The sequence below is a fragment of the Octopus sinensis genome, linkage group LG8, assembly GCF_006345805.1.
Source record: "Octopus sinensis linkage group LG8, ASM634580v1, whole genome shotgun sequence".
Taxonomy (NCBI): Eukaryota; Metazoa; Mollusca; class Cephalopoda; order Octopoda; family Octopodidae; genus Octopus; species Octopus sinensis.
This window is the reverse complement of record NC_043004.1, coordinates 1,473,157-1,493,156: the sequence shown is the minus strand read 5'-3', so window position 1 is coordinate 1,493,156 and position 20,000 is coordinate 1,473,157.

Sequence of the window (20,000 nt, the reverse complement as noted above, 5' to 3'; positions counted from 1 at the left end):
TACCAAAATTGTCCCAGGCCACGCCTAACTTAGCAGCACTACCTGATGAGATGTGTGAAGCGTATCAGGACCCACCACGATAACAATTACCTCTCCCCCACTCAGGAAATTCCCCCCGTCGACAACTACTCCCTAGGACAATACTCCCCGATGACAACTATCCCCTAGGACAATTCCCCTGACGACAACTACCCCCAGGACAATTCGCCTCAGTGAAAACTACCCCAGGACAATTCTCCCTACGACAACTACCCCTAGGACAATTACCCCCGATGACAACTACCGCCTAGGACAATTACCTCCGATGACAACTACCCCCGAGACAATTTCTCCGACGACAACTAACCCTAGAACAATTACTCCTCTTGGTTAATTACCTCCTCGCCAATATATTAAGAAGTTTTAAATCAACGAGTTATTGTCCATGGGGTGTAAGTGTCATAGACTCGTGTAAAGTCATTTTTGAGTTACGTTTGTTGTGTCATGACCCATTCAAGTTGGCAGTCGTTATTTGAGATATGGCCAGGTGACTTGTTTGGTATCCCCTGATGGAATTTGTCCAGGTATCCTTTGAAGGTGAGCGGACCTTTTTCTTCGTTGATCTGTTTTTGGAGAACGCATCTATGTTAATGTTTCTTTCTATGTTTAGTTATTATGAAGACAAGTTTACATTAATCCGGGTTATTTTGTACTTTTGTAGCGTACAAATTGATTACTCTTAAACGTCGAGTGTAACTTCAAAGTCTCGGCTAGTTTCGTGTGTGTGTGTGGTGTGTGTGGCTATGCACGCACAGAAGGCAAGCTAGTGAAATGCTTAACACGCCGAGTGAAATTCTTAGCGGTATTTCGTCTGCCGTTACATTCTGAGTTCTAATTCCGCCGAGGTCCACTTTGCCTTTCATACTTTTGGGGTCGATAAATTAAGTACGAGTTAGTCACTGGGGTCAATATAATCGACTTAATCCGTTTGTCTCTCCTTATTTGTCCTCTCTGTGTTTAGCCCCTTGTGGGTCGTAAAGAAATCGGTATTTCATCCGTTCGTCCGTTCGTCCGTCCTTACCTTCTGAGTTCAAATTCCGCCGAGGCCGACTTTACCTTACACCCTTTCGGGGTAAGTTGAGCACTGAGGTCGGTGTGATCGACTGAAATAGTACTGGCTAAGAATATAAAAACTGCATCCCTCTGCCAAGCAGTCTCGTGCCAGTGTGACAGAGAAGGCTAAACAAAGCAGAATGATCTCATGCTTAAATTCACGGCCTCCACATCAGACCGTGGCTGGTGGAGAGAACACGTGGAGGCTGTTGTCCTGCAGTGGACTGAATAAGCTATCCACTCCAATCTAGCACACACACACACACACACACACACACACACACACACACACATACACACACACACATACACACACATACACACACACACACACACACACACACACACACACACACACACACACACACACACACACACACACACACACACACACACACACACACACACACACACACACACACACACACACGTATATATGCGTAGTTGGAGATGTATGTAAACATAAGTGTATGCATGTAAATATAACGAGAGCGAGAGAAAAAAGTCAATAAATGAAGTGGAAAATGTATGCTCCTGTATATAATTAAAGGTTCGTGACGGTGAGTGAAAGGTTTCAATACCTGAGGATCTTCGATTTAAAAATCCTGTTTAACTTTCATCATCAACACCCAAAAGAGAAGAGACGTGGATGTGTGGTAAGAATACTGCTTCCCAGTCAAATGGTGCTGGGTTCAGTACCACTGCGTGACATCTTGGTCAAGGTGTATATACGTCACAAAGGTGAACATTATAAATAATATGGGCGGTTAATTAGCAATTTTACAACCTAAAGTGACGTATATATTTCTGGTTTTAGGTTGTAAAATTGCGAATTTGCCACCCATATAATATATATATATATATATATATATATATATTATATATATATATATATATGTAGGTGTCGGGGTTAACCACAGTAAATAAGGTACTCAATACATAGCAGAGTAAATTTATAGAAGGAGCTTCTACAGGACTAGAACTGTTTCATTCAAAAGAAATCATCAGGAAGCTCCTGATGATTTCTTTTGAATAAAACAGTTCTAGTCCTGTAGAAGCTCCTTCTATATATATATATATATATATATATATATATATATATTATATATATATATATATATATATATAATATATATATAATATATCTATATATATATATATATACATAAGTGTGAGTACATCAGTGCAAAACAAGGTGGAAAATATAGTACTCAAATATTTCTAGTTATTTTAATATCAGTTATTTTTATCTCTTGGAGGCGCATGGTTTAGTGGTTAGGATGTCAGCACCATGATCGTAAGATTGTGGTTTCGATTCCTGGAACGGGCGACGCGTTGTGTTCTTGAGCAAAACACTTCATTTCACGCTGCTCCAGTTCACTCAGCTAGCAAAAATGAGTAACGCTGCGATGGACTGGCGTCACGTCCAGCTGGGGAATACATACGCCATAGAAACCGGGAAACCGGGCCCATGAGCCTGGCTAGGCTTTAAAAGGGCGCATTTATTTATTTTTATCTCATTTTTATCTCATTTTTTAACATCCGTCTCGCGATCCTACTTCAATATTAATCAGTTATTTTCAATTATTTTCTGAACTCCTCTCCCCGCTCCAAGCAAGTTTTTTCCTTCCGATTTCATTATAATATTTATGTTTATATACACCTTAATGGTAATTTTCAACATACGGACATACATATAGAAGCATTCAACTGGCAACGAATATTAGACCGTTATATTTTGAAAATCAAATTTAAATGCTTATTCCTGTATTTCCACTCGTGGCACTCCGTCGGTTACGACGACGAGAGTTCCAGTTGATCAACGGAACAGCCAGCTCGTGAAACTAACGTGCAAGTAGCTGAGCACTCTACAGACACATGTATCATTAACGTAGTTCTCAGGGAGATTCAGCGTGACACAGAGTATGACAAGGTTGGCCATTTGAAATACAGGTACAACAGAAACAGGAAGAAAGAGTAAGAGAAAGTTGTTGTGAAAGAGTAGAGCAGGGATCCCTACTCACCCCCTGCCGGATCTTCGTGGAGCTTTATATGATTTCGCTCAATAAACACTCACACCGCCCGATCCTGGAATCGAAACTGCGAGTCCGCTGCTCTATCCACTGGGCCATTGCATCTCAACTTATATTTGAAATAGCTCACACTTTATTACACATACCATCAGAATGTTAATCCAATTTTTATCACAACTCCCCTACAAACGGTAAAGTGAAACTCTGAGTAAGAGTTTTATGACGAATTCTACAGCTTTAAAAGAAGTATATGTGATCGTCTGTTCTTTTATTTGTCTCAGTCATATCACAGCGGCCATACTGGAGCACTGCCTTTAGTCGAGCAAATCGAACCCAGGACATCTTTGGAAGCCTAGTACTTAATCTATCGGTATATTTTGCCGAACCGCTCGGTTGCGGCGACATATACACACCAGTTGTCAAGTAATATTGGGGGACAAACAGGCACAAGCATACAGACACATACATATATACATATATATATATATATATATATATGTATATCTATATCTGTATATATAAATATGTATATATGTATGTATGTGTATGTTTGTGTCTGTGTTTTTCCTCCAATAACGCTTGTGTGCGTGTGTGTGTGTGTGGTTGTGTGTGTGTTTATGCTTGAATTTGTCCCCTCAACATCGCTTGACAGCCGATGTTGGTGTGTTCACATCTCCGTAACTTAGCAGTTCGGCAAAAGCGACCGATAGAATAAGTACTAGGCTTACAAAGAATAAGTACCGGGGGGTCGATTTGATCGACTAAAGATCGTGCTCCAGCATAGCCGCCGTCAAATGACTGAAACAAATAAAAGAAATAGAAAAAATGTCTAACAAGAGAGAGAAAAACGTGTGGAAATGAAATTAAAATGGAAGATTGTAGAGCAAGTTATTTTGTGAAATGTTGTGTATAAACGAAATATATTTGTCAGTCACGGAGTGCTGTTCGTGTTTCAATAAATTCCCAGACTTACGTGAAATATCAAAACCTTTCTCTGTTTCTTAATAAATCAAAACCTCGTTAGTATTCCGATTTGGAATTTCAGCAAGTCTGTTTATTTCAGGTGAATTTTACTTGAAACACCGTGATCTGATTAGAAATTGCAACCACCAACAACGCGCTGCTGCTGCTTTCCTTATTATTATTATTATTATTATTATCTTTTTTGGGTTTTTTTTTATTACACTTTATAAACCATTTATCTTAAATCATTTTTCAAATTTTTGTACTACACACACACACACACACACACGTATACGAGCGTGAATGTGTCTGTGAATATGCTTATACGCACACGCACAAACACTTATACACACACACACATATAACATATACATATATATATACATATATATATATAATATATATATATATATATATATATATATTTGCATATAATGCATGCATATATATATATATATATAATACATGTATACAGAGAGACACATAAATACACACATACATGTATATATATTATATATATATTATATATTATATATATATATATATATATATACATATGACCTTCCGACTGTGGTAGTATCACTGCAATGCATATATATATATATATATATAATTAGTAGATGTATATATATATATCTATGTGTGTGTGTGTGTGTGTGTGTATATTCATTTCTACTCTTGGCACAAGGCCCTAAATATTGGAGGAGGGACTAGTCGATTAGACTGACCCCAGTACGTAACTGGTAATTAATTTAAGGATGCCGAACGGATGAAAGACAAATTTGACCTCGGCGGAATTTGAACTCAGAAAGTAAAAAAAAAACGAAATACCGCTATTTCACCCGCGTGCTAACGGTTCTGCCTGCTCGCCTTGTATGTATATATATATATATATATATATATATATATATATATATATATATATATATTATATATATATATAATAATACATACATACATACATACATACATATATATATACATATATACATACATACACACACACACACACACATATATTATATATATATATATATATATATATATATATATATATGTATGTATTAAGATTTTACTTGAAATAAAACGGAAATGTTCACATCTTAGATGCTTTGATCAACCTCTACCCTATCAGAACTCATTCAGGACTAAACGGCACAAACAACTTTTCATTACATTTTAAGCATTTTTAAGCAACTATTGCAGCTTTGTTTCCATATGGTATCGCCAAGTAAAGTAGATTTCCCAATCAGAATCATGGCTTTTCGGGATATAAGGATACAACCGCCAATCAGGATTATGAGAATATCATGTATAGTAATTATATTAATAGAAAAAATACATTTCTAAATATCTCAGAGCGATTTATGCAGTAGCAGCATGATAAAGTGATAGTATGTTGTCAACTTAATGTGGCAATCCCAGGAAAGGGAAGAATGATACTGTTATTTAGCCCTAGGAAAACCCGTTTCCTGTTGGTGTTGACACATTTCCTGAGTCCTTATATTTTCAAAGTGGAGACTAGCACCTCCACCCAGCAAAGCCAGCAACCAGAGACTAGTTTCAGAGTCATTGCTCATCATCAATCTAGAGTAGCATGGCTTGCTAGCTGTCGATGCCTATCCACCTTTGAAAACATCTCTGAGAGACTTAGAAATGTATTATGTCTATTTTCAAAACTCACAGAATGTATTTCACTTGAAATATATGTATTTTCAAAGGCAAACAGGTATCGACAGCTAGCAAGCCATGCTACTCCAGACTGATGACGAGCAATGACTCTGAAACCAGTCTCTGGATGCTGGCTTTGCTGGGTGGAGTTGTTTATCTCCCCTTTGAAAATATAAGGATACAAAGCCAACAGGAAACAGTGTTTCCTAGGGCTAAATAGCAGTAGCATTCTTCCCTTTCATGGGACTGTCACATTAAGTTGACAACACATCATCAGTAATTATATTATTTTCTCGTAAATGAAGCAAATTCATTGTCTCGGCTTCTCGAGATCTTTCAGCCCCTATAGAATACATGCAGTGTTTGCGTAATGAACCAATACCGTACATCGTTCATGGTGGATCAAGCCTGAAGTATGTCGCCTCTTTGTCACACAAGAATAATCATCAGTCGTACAAATGTTTGAAGTATATATTTGATAAACTTTTGCTGTAATAAATTTAATGAAACAGTTTATCTATTACTAATATAGGTTATAAGAGTTGCGTTGTTTTTAATTTGTCCGTGGGGAAAAGTGGTCTCGTCACTTCAATGCACTCGATGTTCAGCTTACAAATCTGTAGATTCAGATCTCCAAGAAAGTCTTCAGGAGATTCCTTTTTTTTTTTCAGCATGACCTTCTGGCACATCTCCATCAAACATTATCTGCAGTTTAACATAACGAAACACACAATAAATCAATGTTGTCTTTGTTGAACAGTTTGAATAAAAAATGGAGTGATGACGCTCTTGATTATGTTTTTCCTAGATCAGCGACCACCAGGAGCTAAATAACAGCAACAGATTGCTTAATAATCATCAAATATGATAGGACTTTAAACTGAGAATTTAGAAGATTGACATTACTATTTCTTGGCGAACCATCTTTTCTACAAACTTAATCTCATCACTGTTGAAATTTTTCACTGCTATAAAATCATAAATTAGTGATATGTATGTGATTAATATAGTTGGGTAAGGCATCGCATGAAATATTTTACGGCATATAATTACATCTATTTACGGTCTTATTTCAAATCCCACTGTAACGGGGTTTGAGTTTCACACATCTGGGAGTCAGTAAAAGTACTACTGCTGTTCTAAGGGCGATATAATTGACTATAATCTCCTTGCCACACACACACACACACATACATATAATATTTTCTACTATTGATACTTAATTTATTCACCCAAAAAGGATGAAATGCAAAGTCGACTGCAGCGGAATTTGAACTCAGAATGTAAAGACAGACGAAATATCTATTTCTTTACTAGCCACAAGGAGCTAAACACAGAGAGGACAAACAAGAACATAGCCTTGAGCCTATGTTAGAAATTCATATTTACAATTGCGAAGAAGCAGAGTTAATACGTTGATGAAGTTTCATCTTGTTACGTTCTAAATTCAAAACTTGCTGGTATTGATAAAACAGATTTTGGATTATTCTGTAGTAATAATAGGATATATGTGCCAAATTCTCTTCCCTCCATATATAACTTGGTTCTAGTCTATTATTTTAACTTCTGTGAGTGATGCACAACGTTCCGCCTCGGTGAAATGTGTTCATCCATACGATAGATGTAGATGTCCGGAGTTGAAAAAAAAAAGTTATTTCAAAACTTTCTCTAGATGTATTTGAAGATACGTACAAGATCAGATCCTCGAAATGTAAGACAATTCGAGTAGAGGTGGCGTTTAAAGCAAACTAGTGGAAGGAACGAACCTATTGGGATTTTGTAAAACCTCCACAGTGAGGTATGTCCTGCACAATTAGTAAGACTGGATGTGATCAATTTGGAAATGGAGGGAATGTTGTGGAGTTGATTAAGAATATCAATAATGTTCCGTATACTAAATACAAACAGGGTAGTGTCTCGATTACTGAATGCAAAATCTAGCTATATAACGTGTATGATAATAGCATTTAATTCTAAGGCCACGAGCTGGCAGAATCGTTAGCACGCCGAGCGAAATGCTTAGGGGTATTTCGTCCGCCGCTGCGTTCTGAGTTCAAATTCCGCCGAGGTCGACTTTGTCTTTCATCCTTTCGGGATCGATAAATTAAGTACCAGTTACGCACTGGGGTCAATGGAGTCGACTTAATCCGTTGGTCTGTCCTTGTTTGTCCCCTCTGTGTTTAGCCCCTTGTGGGTAGTAAAGAAATAGGTATTTCGTCTGTCTTTACGGTCTGAGTTTAAAATCCGCAGTGTTCGACTTTGCATTTCATCCCTTCGGGGTCGATTAAATATGTACCAGTTACTGGGGTCGATATAATCGACTTAATCTGTTTGTCTGTCCTTGTTTGTCCTCTGTGTTTAGCCTCTTGTGGGCAGTTTAAAACTAGGTATTTCGTCTGCCGCTACGTTCTGAGTTCAAATTCCGCCGAAGTCAACTTTGCTTTTCATCCTTTTTGGGTCGATAAATTAAGTACCAGTTGCGTACTGGGGTCGATCTAATCGACTGCCCAACTCCCCAAAATTTCGGACCTTGTGCCAAGAGTAGAAAAGAACAGTATTTAATTCTGTTTGGTGGAGAGCTGGCAGAATGGTTAGCACGCCGAGTAAAAGGCATAGTGGTATTGTATCCGTCTTTACGTTTTGAGTTCAAATTCGCCGAGGTCAACTTTGCCTTTCGTTCTTTCAGGGTCGATAAAATAAGCGCTATTCAATCACTTGAGTCGATGTAATCGACTTCACCCTTCCTCCAAAATTTCAGGCGTTCTGCCTGAAGTAGAAAGGAATATGCATAACTGTCCTTCAGTTATTTTAGTCAGGTATATTGTCGAATCGTCACAATAGCCTACTTACATACATACATACACATATGTATGTATGTATATTTGTATGCGCGCTTGTATTTATTCCTCAACACACACGCTATATATGTAATCTTTCGCCATATAAAGGTGCAGAATTTGGACGTCCATCTAAAACCGGTGTTGCTCAAATGAAATCTATTGTGTCAGGATTGCCCCCTTCTTACTTGTCCTCGTCAAAAATTCAGTGAAGCAAGGCTGATCCTATTGGAAACTTGTAACCATTGAAAATATTACTCAGAAAATCGCATATAAAATCCATAAATTCAAGCAGCGAAACACTAAACTCTGCCTCCAACGCTCAACCATATGCTCTTCTTAATTGCAAATATTGATCGCTTACTTAGTCGTTACTGCTGACAACAAAGGTTTACACTTCAGACATTTTGCATAAAGGTTCAGTAGCTCCCCCTGGAGTTTGACATGCAACAAGAGGAAGACACGCAGCATGATAATGGCGTTCATTTGTTTCGTCTTTAGTTCTAGTCGCCACATCATCATGATTCGGTGGTTAGTTTAAAGTTACAGCACCTTTTATGTGGATCTTGAGACAATCAAAGCTGTCAACCTTCCATCAATATCCAGGCACGACTCACTGCCTAACCCTTAGCTCACATCTTTTCTCTCATTCAATGTCTCACACGCCAGCTTTTTTCGTCTCACACTCTTTATTCATCTATCGAATTTCTCTAATTACTTCTCTCTCTCTCTCTCTCTCTCTCTCTCTCTCTCTCTCTCTCTCTTGTGTATATATGTATATATATGTATATATATATATACTTATATGTGTGTGTGGTATGGGGGTGTATATGTATATATATATATATATATGTATGTATGTACATATATATATATGTATGTATGTACATATATATATATTTATATATATAATCATACATTCATGTGCATATGCCTATATATTGGCATACATATCAATTTATGCTTACATATATATATATATATATATATATATATATATATATATATATGTGTATACATATATATATACCTATATATATATATACATATATATATATACCATACCTACATACATACATACATATATATATATATACTTACATATATATATCACATATATATAATATATATATATATATATATATATATATATATATATATATATTATATATACTTACATATGTATATATCTATCCAATAAAGTTCGAAAATCAAGGTTGTTCATCATTTTTTTCAGACTGCGGAAAATGGCCAAAATTTGCCTTATTTATAATTATACTATATGTTACACACATACATATAGATATGTACTAGGTTTCCCCAAAAATATATACCTCCTTTAACCTTTGATAACTCATTAAATTTTGATATCGGATTAGATTTTACAAATAATAAAAGTAACCAAACTAAGTTTTGAACAAAGGTAATCTACCCAAATGCTGTTGGAAATTTGAAAATGCAGTCGAAGTGAAAAAAATGGTTCAGGAGGGAGATTTCAAAGAGGTACACCTCCGAGACTTACCGTTACTTGAATTAGAGATAACTCTGAGGAAATGTGTATTGTTTACAGAATCTTGTTCGGTATCTTCCTCCTAATCGCCTCTTCTAATCTATTTCAGTGTCTAATTGTGCTGCACGCTGTTCATCGTACAGCTACGACCCAAAAATTCAAAGAGAATGACGCTTTTGCCGTCCCCAAAAGTAGTCACCATAACTTTCTGTGTTTGCCATTGGTTCTATACATTTAGGTCTTGGACAAGAGCGTGATACCATTCGATAGGACGAGTCATTGTTTTCATAAAGATACACTTAGGTTTCACCCTGCCACCAGATCGGGAAAGAAAAGCGTCCCCATTGGTTTCAAATATTTTGAATAGATCAGATCTTCAAGTCGAGTGTTAAACTTTGCACACTCTTTCCAATATATTAAAGTCTTCTTCCTTTTTCAGCATTGCAGCCACAGTCCAAGAAGCGGATTTCGACTCATCATTCCGCACGATTTCACTCGTTGGCGATTCTGTCAGTGGTCTCACTTAACGGTCTGCCACTCTTTGGCTTGTTTCTAATACTGCAGTCGCTTTGTTTAAACTTCTTCATCCATCACTCAAACAATTTGTCACCTTCATTAGAGGTCCAATAGATTGCCCACGCCACTCTGTCCTGCATGAAAGAATCCAATGGTAGCACCATGCCCCTGATTAGGACCCATTGTTAGCCTGCAACAAAAAGAACAAGGTGGCATACTGACCCAGTCCATTGACTGAAACAAGTAAAAGTTTTAGAAAGGCGATGAGTTGCACTATCAACCTGTACAATGAGGACATCCTATCTTTGCTAATACATAATATATGCCCAGTTTTGTATTAGTTTCGTTACAAGCGTCCTATATTATTTTCTACTCTAGACACAAGGTTCGACCTCGGCGTAATTTCAACTCAGAACGTAAAGACAGACGAAATACCACTAAGTATTTCGTCCGGCGTGCTAACGTTTCTTATTTCTTTATTGCCCACAAGAGACTACACACAGAGGGGAAAAACAAGGACAGACAAAGGGATTAAGTCGATTAGATCGACCCAGTACGTAACTGGTACTTAATTTATCAACCACGAAGGGATGAAAGGCAAGGGCGACCTCGGCAGAATTTGAACTCAGAACGTAAAAACAGACGAAATACCTATTTCTTTACTACCCACAAGGGGCTAAACACAGAGGGGACAAACAAGGACAGACAAACGGATTAAGTCAATTACATCGACCTCAGTGCGTAACTGGTACTTAATTTATCGATCCCGAAAGGATGAAAAGTAAAGTCGACCTCGGCGGAATTTGATCTCAGAACGTAGCGGCAAACGAAATACCGCTAAGCATTTCGGCCGGAGTTTTAACGTTTCTGCCAGCTCGCCGCCTTATATACACACGTCCTGTATTGACGACTCGATCCCATTCGTGTGTAATATGTTTCATTAACGATTCTTCGCATTTTTATTCCGTTCTTTAAGTCTTGCTTTGAAATTTAGCGTTCCTTTATCTCTTAATGATTCAAGACCTTCTTGAAACGATTATAATTCAGTGGAGAAAGTATTGTTGCCGTAAAGGATTTAAGCATGGAATAATGAAAATTCGTTCATGAGAATGATTCAACTTAAATGTATGTATGTATGTACGTATGTATGTGTGTATGTATGTATGTGTGTATGTATGTATGTATGTATGTATGTATGTATGTATGTATGTATGTATGTATGCATGTATGCATGTATGTATGAATGTATGTATGTATGTATGTATGTATGTATGTATGTATGTATGTATATATGTATATATGCATGTATGTATGTATGTATGTATGTATGTATGTATGTACTCCTACCTTACCCATTTTTCTCTCTGTTTATCATTCTATCTACTAGATTATCAATTTATCTATCTACGAATCTATATATTCGTCGCTCTCTTTGCTTACATATCCTTCATCTGTTTCAGTCGGTAGACTATGGTCATGATGGGGCGCTGTTGTAAAGAGTTTATCAACCCCCGGTACTTATAGATATGTATTTTTATGACACTGGTACTCATTCTATTGGTATATTTTGCCGAACTGCTAAGTTACGGGAACGCAGACAAGAACTTGTTGACAGGTGGTGGTGGTACTTGTGTGGGACACACACACACACACACACATATATATATATATATATATATATATGCATACATGACGGGCTTCTTTTAGTTTCCATTTATTAAACCTTGCTTCCTGCCCACGTGGTTCCGGAATCAGTCCCATTGCGTGCTACCTTGGGCAAGTGTCTTCTATTATAGCCTCGTGCACGAGAGTGGATTTGGTAGGCGGAAACTGAAAAAAGGCCCTCGTATATGTGTGTGTGTATATGTATCTACATATATGTATATACACACACACATATACGAGGGGTTTCTTTCAGTTTCTGCCTACCAAATCCACTCACATGCACGAGGCTATAATAGAAGAAACTTGCCCAAGGTAGCACGCAATGGGACTGATTCCGGAATCACGTGATCAGGAAGCAAGGTTTAATAAATGGAAACTAAAAGAAGCCCGTCATGTATGCATATTGTAAAGTTCAGGAGTGAAGGTGTAGCAGGGAGGATGGCGGCGAGGGCGGTGAGGTCTGAGAGGGTGTTCCTTTTGCCCTCATGCTTAAACAGGAAAATCGCTGGAATGGGGGTAGAGGGAGTGCCCCCAAGCGTCGAGGCTGAATGGATTGTGGTAGCTGTAATTGGCGGTCATGAGGATGAGGTGGACATCCTCCATGCCACAGTAAAAATCGAAGGCTGGAGAGGCGCAACACTGGATCTGAATGTACAAGCGGAGGATGAAGTACTAGAGAATTTAACAGAGAACATCAGATTGGGAGGCGTAATCATGAGAGTGTGGGTGGAGGGCAGAGCTCCACGCTGTTACAAGTGTGGCCTAAGAGGGCACATAAGAGCTAACTGCCCTCCCCCAGAGAAAGATATGGATGCGGAACCACAAAGAGAGGCGGAAGAAGTGCAGAAACCTGAAGAGAAAGAGACAACAGAAGAAGAAGAGGTTTCAAAAGAATGGGAAGATGCCAGGAAAAAGAGGAAGAGAAGACTAAGAGGAAAAGCAAACAGTACGGAACCCCAATCCACCCCAACACCACCCACACCCTCTGAGTCCCACCCTCTCCCTGCAGGCAGTGAACCCACCCGCTCCCCTCCAACAAGAAAACAGAAAAGAAAAGACACACACAACAAAGATACAAAAAAATGAACCCAGGCCCAACATTGTATGTATGACGGGAAAAGAAAATATTAAAAAGCCAATGGAAGAATATCATTGGTGTGACAGAGGACCGATCAGATATGCAGTAATTGAAAAGGAACGAATGGACGAGTTTATGGTAATGTGTGAAAGGGGGGATTGGGAAGTAAGTGAAGTGAGAATGGTCGAAAAAATCATGAGGGATTTGGAAGAGACGTTTGAGAGAAGGATGGAGATGGATGGATTTTGTATAGGAACTGAACAAGGAGCATTTGTTTGGAACTAATAACTAAAGGACAGGTAAGTGATGCTAGCGGATGGGGCCGTTAGCATCACTTTCATAATATCATTTTCAAAATTCGTCTTCATCTCTATGTAATCGTGATGTTCTATGTCCCCAATGTGTGTAGCGTTCCCTCTGTGTAGCCCCTAGTGGGTAATAAAGAAAGAATGCACAAAATGGTATTATGCTTCGCTTATTCATCGATATTTCAGAAAACTGAACTTTCACCAACTGAATACTCACCATGTAGTGCCTTACTGATTTTTGCTGGATTTTACCTCGAGAAAGGAGCCCTGAGGAAGAAGGGCTGAATTTTGAATACTTCGTACAACCACTTTTCTGGAACGGCTGCAGGTTAGAAAAAAAATTTTAATCGCCTCTTTCTATTTAGGTTTTTATTTTTCATGTTTATATTCGTATTTCATTGTTATGTTTATATTGGGTTGTTCGGAAAGTTCGTGCCTATTTTTAAAGGAAAGTAAAAGGTCACTAAATACTTGCCATTATATTTTTAATGAACCAAATCTGAACCATTTCGTTGCACAATACGTCTCCATCTTTCCTTTACCTCGAAAATACCCTCTTCCCAGAATTGGGGTGGTTTCAAGACAAAGAATTCATCAAGGTATCTTTTTTCGTCATCTAAGGAATTGAAATTTTAGCCATTAAGACTATTCTGCAGAGATCTGAATAAGTGGAAATCCGAAGGACTAATATCTGGGGAATAGGGAGGGTGGGGGTAACACACCCCAGCCGAGCTGCAACAATTTTTGTCTGGTTCCCAAAGCATCAAGTGCCAAAAATGAACTTTCTCATCTTTTACTTTAAAGGGTTGCAGAATTAACACACGGAAAGATAGCTTAAACTGTGCTCTAAATGGAGATGTAGTCAAATCCTATTTTATGGACTCAAACATGTTCTAAAATAAGTCGAAAGTTAAGCTACTATAAATCGGCACGAACTTTCCGGACAACCCAATATTTCTGTATTTTTATCATGAAACTCTTAATATAATTATGTGGATATTCGTATGGAATAATACCTCATGTGCTACATCTGAATTTTCTTGTCTGAATGTTTTAAGACAAATATCCGAAATTTTTATTGTATAACACATTTTAACTTCCACGCTTGCACGCAAGCCGGTTTACTGCACTTTAGTTGCTTGCTGATGTTCGAAAAGGAAACTTTTTGCTGTAATATACGATTTTTACTCTCGTGACTGGACTAAAGATACGTTGTTTCCCATTATTAATAAATTGTATAATAACATTAAGTTATAACTTTATATGGTGCATTTAGACTCGTTGTGTGACCACCTATTTTGGCCCAAAAAATTGCATACATATTACATGGTCTTAAACTTTTGAACGGTAGATGTCAACACAATTTCTAGTTAACTAAACACTTTTAAACTTCGTATACTGGTAGAATGTGTTTATAAAACATCATTTTCTCTTCGTTTTATTGAGAAAATTCTATAGTTTGTAAGATATTTCGTCTGAAAATCCGAGCATTTCGGCAATTTTAACCAATCGATTACCTCCATTCAACTAAAATCATTTGCTGCGTCTAGAACTGAGACAACATCCTGTAACTAACCCTATACCTCCCCCCTAACCCTAATTTTTTTTTTCTTAATTGTTAGATTAATTTAATTCCATTGCTTTAGTTTTTTATTGAGGACAGAATTTCAGTTAGAAATAGAGAACTATAAATTAATTTAACAATTAAGAAAAAAAATTAGGGTTAGGGGGAAGGTTTAGGGTTAGTTACAGGATGTTGTCTCAGTTTTAGACGCAGCAAATGATTTTAGCTCAAAAGAGAGCATAGGATTGGTTAAAATTCGAAAAATTAAACTACGTTAAACAAAAAAAATTACAATTTTCTCAAGAGAGCCAAGACAAAAAATGTTTTATTTTGACACATTCTACCAGTATACGAAGTTTTAAAGTGTTTAGTTAACTAGAAATTGTCTGCCGTTCAAAAGGAAAAGATCCAATTTTGCAGTTAAATTTGAAACGTTTATATTTAGCATTAGAATTCTTCAAGTTGTATAAAAGTAGTTATTGTATGCATCATTCGGAAGAGAAATAAATTTTGCATACGGTGTAAAAGATACAAATAATTTGTATGGCGTTGGTAACAAAAAATTTTGTAAGAAATAGAACTTTTAACGTCGTCTTAAATATATTTTCGCCAGTGTATATATATCTCAGGTCATCCCATAAGTTCTGTCCGAATTTTTGATAAAGAATACAAGTGATCAAATGTTATATTTAATTGAAAGTTAATCATCAATGTACTTTCCTTGATTATCAATGACTTACTTCCATCTATTTACAAGCTTTTTAATCCCATCAATGTAAAACTATTTTGGTTTCAAAACGAAGAACTCTGAAATGTCAGGTTCGACCTCCTCCTGGCTTGCGAAAGTTGTGTCCCCCTAATAATTCTGTAAACTATGTAACAATTGGTTTCCTGAAGGAGTAAGGTCGGGAGAATAAGTTGGATGAAGAAATTTTTCCAAACCGACCTCTTCGATCTTCTGTGATGTGATCTTTGCAGTGTGGGGTTGCGCATTATCACTCATTTTCGACTCACTAAAGTGGCTCTTTTTTCCTTCAAAGCTTGGTTCAAACGCTCTAATTGCTGACAGTAGACTTGAGCATTGACTGTTGCATTAGGTGGTAACAATATAAAGTGAATTATGCCTTTGCAATCGCACCAGATAGAGAGAAGAACCTTTTTCACATGAAGTACTCTTCTCGGTTGTGGTTGAGCATTTTCCCTTTTACCAAGCCACTGTTTACGACGTTTTACATTTCGATAGAAAATCCATTTTTCGTCACAAGTCTATCGAAAAAGGACGAAATGAGTTTGCGAGAATGGAGTGAAGAGCAGATGTCAACTCGAGATTTGCGGTTGCTTTCGGACAATACATGAGGCACCTATTTTCCAAGTTTAGGAATCTTTCCACGTTGTTGAAGATGACGATGAACTGTTGTATGGTTTGAAGTAAGCTTTATTGCCAATTCTTCAACTCATAGTCACGAATTTTCTTCAAGTAATGCCTCAAGGAGCTTATCATCAAACTCAGCTGGACGTCCTGTTCGATATTCATCTTCAATTTTGCAAATGATCTCCTGCAAGTTCTTTCATTCAAGTACCTTCCCATAAACTGAGTGTATGTTTCAAGTCACTTCGGCTGCAGAGTTACCTTTATTGTACTCATAAAGAATTATATGTGCCTTAAATGCTCCTTGGATACTTCCATGTTGAAAAGGTTTTAATCAAAGCAATTTTAGGGTGTCCACGAAGTCTGGGTACATGGAATAAAATCATAACATAAACAAATATAAGAAATAATAATTTTTACATTTTACTTCTGTTTAAATTAAATAAAAAATACTTTACTTTTCTAAATTTATTTATTTTTTCTACAGATGATCGAATGATGGCTCTGTCTAAAGAAGAGAGAATCCCAGATCGAATGAGGGATCTGTCTAAAGAAGAAAGAATCGAGTTAGTATAATTAAGTGGACGAGAGGGATGGCCTTATCGCAAAATTGCGGAAGAATTTAATCTTCGACACCCTTATAGGCAACCTATTTATTTTACTGCCGTCGGGAAATTGATCAAGAAATTTAAAGAAACGCAGTGTTTTGGATAAACCCCGTTCCGGGCGACCCAAGCCTTCAGATGAAACAAAAGAGGCTGTCATGGCTAAAGTTTCTGCTAGCCCAAAGAAATCACTTCGTCGGACATCCACGGTGTTAGGTGTTCCAAAACCAACCATCCACAAAATGCTGGTTGAGGAAAAGTTTCATCGATACAACCTACAGATATTGCATCACTTAAATGAAGACGACCCTGATAGACGAATGTAGACGTGCGAATGTTTTTCAAATAAATTGGATGAAAATATCAATTTTACGAAAAACTTTGTTTTGTTCAGTAACAAAGCTACGTTTTATGTAAATGGTGAGGTCAACAGACAGAATCTTCTATAATGGTCTCGAGGTAATCCACATTGGATAGATCCATCCAAACAGCAAGACAGCAAAAAGGTGATGGGGTGGTGTGGTTTGTGGAAAGCTCATGTTCTAGGACCCTTCTTCATTGAACATGTAACGGATGAAACTTATGTAAACATATTGAGAGACAAATTAATATCTCAAATTGAGCGCCTAGGCGAGGGCCTTCCGAATTGGTTTCAGCAGGATGGGGCCCCTACCCATTTTGCCACAACTATTAGAGATTGGCTTAATGACACTTTTCCTCACTAGATTGGAAGAAGGGGTCATATGGAATGGTCCCCTCGTTCACCAGACCTTTCTCCCCTTGATTTCTTTTTCTGGGGTATGTTGAAAGAGAATGTTTACTCAATAAAGATTACAGATTTAAAACACATGAGAGAACGCATTACCAGTCAGTGTGCTGAAATTGATGGCAATGTAGACTTATTTAATCAAGTTCAACTGAAATTAGCCAGGCGCATCAAGTTAAGCATTGAAAATGATGGAAATCACTTTGAAAATATTATTTATTAACATTATAATTAAATAAAATTGTTTTGTTTTAAAAGTGTGTTAATCCCCATGTACGCAGACTTAGTGGACACTCTCTATTAATTTATAACACAATATTGAAGTAGTTTAAACGTACACAAATGCATAAAAGTAATTTTTAATTGAATTAGACATTTGAAAATACTATGAAATTTCATTCAAATCTAAAAGAAAAAAGGTAAAATTGGACAGAACTGATTAGATGACATGATATATATAATCTATGATATTCTAGTAGGTTTCAAGTTTATAACACCTTGATATCTCATGTCATCTCATTTTATATGTCTAAAGACGTTTATTTTCTATTCTGGTTTTTATATATTTCTATACATTATATTTGTATCTATAATTTATTTTAAGCCGAAACTTAATACGATCCTTGTACGAGTGAAAGAACAAGAATGTCCTCTGGAACTTTTATCTTCCACCGGTGTTTGTAATCGATGGTGACATGTGCGATGATTTTGTGACTATCTTATATTTTACAGAGAAATTGGAAGCTCCGACTGTAAGCCACCACTTTATGCATAATTCAATATTTATAGTTCTCTATTTCTAACTGAAATTCTGTCCTCAATAATTATAGATCTCTATTTCTTCTCGTTCAGTTTATAACTATAACACGAATTCTTGTCTGTCACTTGACAAAGCTTTTTTTCTTCAGCGTTCACCACTTCACCTCGTTAGAGTTAAACAGCCCTTACCGAATGGTTTCACTGTCCTGTTTTTGTTAGCAGCTTTGACGTTCCACGTATCTGAAATTTTATTTTTATTTTATTTGCTTTGGGGGAGCAATTGCTTTAACGAAGACGCATCTCGTTGCAATGCTCACAATATGGAGTAGGTAAAACTGCCAACAACTGAGGAATGGTTGTTGTTTTTTTTAATGCTACCTTCGCGCTATAGTTCTCTATATATAATTGAAATTCTTTCTTTCGCCAAGCCAAGCCAAGCCATAGCGCTCACTGTGGTGTCGTTGCCTTGGACAGTGAGTCCAATGGCGCCCAGAGCGAGCTCTGGTCGCCATAGCGCTCACTGTGGTTTCGTAGCCTTGGACACTGAGCCCAATGGCGCCCAGAGCGAGCTCAATACACTCCGTGGACCATAAGTAAGCCATGTATAAAATTTGAATGAAATTGGTTGTGTAGTTCTCAAGTTGTAGGTATTCACACAGATAGACAGACTCATTCTCAGTTTTACATACATACATGTATGTATGTATATTCGCATGGATATATATATATATATATATATATATATATATATATATATAATAGTAGAAATAAACATAACAAACACATATACACGAGTGTATGTATATATGAATTGCTTGTGTGCATGTATGTGTATGCGTGTTTATCATTATCACTTTAACCCATCTATCTCTCTTACTATCTCTAAACTTTCCACCTCTCTTTATTTGCTTATTAAATTGTCTCCTGACAGCGTGACTCTCTTTTCCAATCACACCCTATCACTCACTTTCTCCTTCTCTCTTTCTCATCTTCTCTCTTCCTCTCTTTCTCTCTCTCTCTCTCGATCTTCATCTATCTGTCATATAGTTACACACACACACACAGCTATTATGCGTTCCTTTGTTTCAACGGCTTTTCCGTTTACACTACACATTTCCTGTGTATATTTCCTTCAGTTACTTCCTGAAAGATTGTCAGATGAAATGCTTAGCAGACAAGCATCAAGCACTCATCCTATGTGCACCGAACGGAAACGGTGAGCAGAAATTGAATTATTCTGTGAAAAAAAAAAAAAACAACGAAA